We start from the raw sequence: 4,200 nt of genomic DNA, 5'->3' as shown, positions 1-4,200 counted from the left end.
ACATCACTCATAGACGCTCGCACATCACTCATTGACGCTCGCGTATCACTCATTCGTGCTCGCACATCACTCATTCGTGCTCGCACATTACTCATTGACGCTCGCATATTACTCATTGACGCTCGCACATCACTCATTCGTGCTCGCACATCACTCATTTGAGCTCGCACATTGCTCATTCGTGCTCGCACATCACTCATTCGTGCTCGCATATCTCTCATTCTTGCTATATAAATCTACATTATAACTGTCACTATCTACGACGAAATGTGATCACGTCAGGCGCGAAATATTATTACATAGGGATCGGTGCGAACGGCGGGAGCAGAAAATGATTAAATCAGTAAACTGAAACGTTTAGCTATCTATACGAAGATTGCTCGCATGCATTAACGAGATTCCCACTGTCCCTATCTACCATCTTCCGAACGGAAGAGCCCCGGGAGGGTCGCATTTCTGCCAGGGCAGTTGGGTGAACCCTGAGATTTCGGTATACTCATTCGTGCTCGCACATCACTCATTTGAGCTCGCACATTGCTCATTCGTGCTCGCACATCACTCATTCGTGCTCGCACATCACTCATTGACGCTCGCACATCACTCATTTGTGCTCGCGTATCACTCATTCGTGCTCGCACATCACTCATTCGTGCTCGCACATTACTCATTGACGCTCGCACATCACTCATTGACTCTCGCGTATCACTCATTCGTGTTCGCACATCACTCATAGACGCTCGCACATCACTCATTGACGCTCGCATATTACTCATTCGTGCTCGCACATCACTCATTGACGCTCGCACATCACTCATTTGTGCTCGCGTATCACTCATTCGTGCTCGCACATCACTCATTCGTGCTCGCACATTACTCATTGACGCTCGCATATTACTCATTGACGCTCGCACATCACTCATTGACGCTCGCACATCACTCATTGACGCTCGCACATCACTCATTTGTGCTCGCACATTGCTCATTCGTGCTCGCACATCACTCATTTGAGCTCGCACATTGCTCATTCGTGCTCGCACATCACTCATTCGTGCTCGCACATTGCTCATTCTTGCTCGCACATCATCACTCATTTCGTGCTCGCATCATGCTCCATCACTCATTCGCTCGCACATTACTCATTGACGCTCGCATATACTCATTCGTGCTCGCACATCACTCATTCGCTCGCACATCACTCATTGACGCTCGCACATCACTCATTGACGCTCGCACATCACTCATTGACGCTCGCATATCATCGCTCGCACATCACTCATTGACGCTCGCACATCACTCATTGACGCTCGCATATTACTCATTCGTGCTCGCACATCACTCATTCGTTCTCGCACATCACTCATTGACGCTCGCACATCACTCATTGACGCTCGCGTATCACTCATTCGTGTTCGCACATCACTCATAGACGCTCGCACATCACTCATTGACGCTCGCGTATCACTCATTCGTGCTCGCACATCACTCATTCGTGCTCGCACATTACTCATTGACGCTCGCATATTACTCATTGACGCTCGCACATCACTCATTCGTGCTCGCACATCACTCATTTGAGCTCGCACATTGCTCATTCGTGCTCGCACATCACTCATTCGTGCTCGCATATCTCTCATTCTTGCTATATAAATCTACATTATAACTGTCACTATCTACGACGAAATGTGATCACGTCAGGCGCGAAATATTATTACATAGGGATCGGTGCGAACGGCGGGAGCAGAAAATGATTAAATCAGTAAACTGAAACGTTTAGCTATCTATACGAAGATTGCTCGCATGCATTAACGAGATTCCCACTGTCCCTATCTACCATCTTCCGAACGGAAGAGCCCCGGGAGGGTCGCATTTCTGCCAGGGCAGTTGGGTGAACCCTGAGATTTCGGTATACTCATTCGTGCTCGCACATCACTCATTTGAGCTCGCACATTGCTCATTCGTGCTCGCACATCACTCATTCGTGCTCGCACATCACTCATTGACGCTCGCACATCACTCATTTGTGCTCGCGTATCACTCATTCGTGCTCGCACATCACTCATTCGTGCTCGCACATTACTCATTGACGCTCGCACATCACTCATTGACTCTCGCGTATCACTCATTCGTGTTCGCACATCACTCATAGACGCTCGCACATCACTCATTGACGCTCGCATATTACTCATTCGTGCTCGCACATCACTCATTGACGCTCGCACATCACTCATTTGTGCTCGCGTATCACTCATTCGTGCTCGCACATCACTCATTCGTGCTCGCACATTACTCATTGACGCTCGCATATTACTCATTGACGCTCGCACATCACTCATTGACGCTCGCACATCACTCATTGACGCTCGCACATCACTCATTTGTGCTCGCACATTGCTCATTCGTGCTCGCACATCACTCATTTGAGCTCGCACATTGCTCATTCGTGCTCGCACATCACTCATTCGTGCTCGCACATTGCTCATTCTTGCTCGCACATCACTCATTTGTGCTCGCGTATCACTCATTCGTGCTCGCACATTACTCATTGACGCTCGCACATCACTCATTGACGCTCGCACATTACTCATTGACGCTCGCATATTACTCATTCGTGCTCGCACATCACTCATTCGTGCTCGCACATTACTCATTGACGCTCGCATATTACTCGTTGACGCTCGCACATCACTCATTGACGCTCGCACATCACTCATTTGTGCTCGCACATCACTCATTGACGCTCGCACATCACTCATTGACGCTCGCACATTGCTCATTCTTGCTCGCACATTGCTCATTCTTGCTCGCACATCACTCATTCGTGCTCGCACATTACTCATTGACGCTCGCATATTACTCATTCGTGCTCGCACATCACTCATTCGTGCTCGCACATCACTCATTCGTGCTCGCACATTACTCATTGACGCTCGCATATTACTCATTCGTGCTCGCACATCACTCATTCGTGCTCGCACATCACTCATTGACGCTCGCACATCACTCATTGACGCTCGCACATCACTCATTCGTGCTCGCACATTACTCATTGACGCTCGCACATCACTCATTCGTGCTCGCACATCACTCATTGACGCTCGCACATCACTCATTGACGCTCGCACAGCACTCATTCGTGCTCGCACATTGCTCATCGGCGTGTTCACTTCTGTCAGATGTTTAAGTATTGCAGTCCCGGGAAGGCAGGACACGAGTTTTGCGGGTTTTCTCCCATAAGCCGACGTGCTTAAGTCTATACGGCGCCGATGCCCCGGCGGGCGATTCGGTATATGTAAGAAAGGCTCGAGCGTCTACGGACATCGAGCCTTTATACGAAATATTGTTATTCACAGCATTACCGCGGGTCGGTGTCTTTGACCGAATGGCCCTTTAAGCGGTGCGCGCCCTAGGCGTTAACAGATCGTTACTCTTACTTGAGATTACGATAACTACCGAGCATCGACTCACTCCATTCCGAGCGAGAATACTGTATGCGTTATTTCACGCAAGGCGAATTTATTTCGCTGACCACGACGACTTGACTAATGTCTAACGTCGGGTGTGACTCTTCTTTTTACAAGAGAGACTGTTTGAACTTGAACGATAATACCCGCGGTCTCGCTACGTTAATTCATTACGGGCAGACGTAGCGTACCGTGACTCGCGCGCGCTTAGGTGCTTGCGAGGTGATTTTGAATGCGAAAATGTGCCCAAAGTGTCGCGTGTGTGACTCTCGTTCGTTCGTGCGGCGGGTTGGTCTACACGCGCGATACTTTGTGTGCTCGACGACTTGATCGTAAACGGAGTGTGTCGTCGGTCTTCCTTAGCGTTGATCGGCGTTCGACACGACCGCGTGCGTGAGTCGCTCGTGTCACACACGAGCTCTCGTGCGCGCAACTTTGTTGCGTTGTTACGACGAAGCTCCCTGGTTGATCCTGCCAGTAGTCATATGCTTGTCTCAAAGATTAAGCCATGCATGTCTCAGTGCATGCCGAATTAAGGTGAAACCGCGAATGGCTCATTAAATCAGTTATGGTTCCTTAGATCGTACCCACATTTACTTGGATAACTGTGGTAATTCTAGAGCTAATACATGCAAACCAGAGTTCCGACCAGAGATGGAAGGAACGCTTTTATTAGATCAAAACCAATCGGTGGCGGGTTCGCTCGTCCACCGTTTACCTTGGTGACTCTGAATAACTT

At 49.2% G+C, this 4,200-nt stretch overlaps 1 non-coding gene across 1 annotated transcript in view; it reads left to right on the top strand.

Annotated features, from left to right (window-relative positions):
• Positions 1–3,919: 3,919 nt before the first annotated feature.
• The window catches only part of LOC116418243, a 1,915-nt gene continuing 1,634 nt past the window's right edge, over positions 3,920–4,200 (top strand). Inside the window, exon 1 of the ribosomal RNA XR_004228311.1 lies at positions 3,920–4,200. This exon is cut by the window's right edge and continues 1,634 nt beyond it. This is a non-coding gene — a ribosomal RNA (small subunit ribosomal RNA).

Source organism: Nasonia vitripennis, unplaced genomic scaffold (assembly GCF_009193385.2).
Source record: "Nasonia vitripennis strain AsymCx unplaced genomic scaffold, Nvit_psr_1.1 unplaced0115, whole genome shotgun sequence".
Classification (NCBI taxonomy): Eukaryota; Metazoa; Arthropoda; class Insecta; order Hymenoptera; family Pteromalidae; genus Nasonia; species Nasonia vitripennis.
The sequence above is the reverse complement of the archived record's forward strand: the minus strand, read 5'-3'. Positions and strand labels throughout refer to the sequence as shown.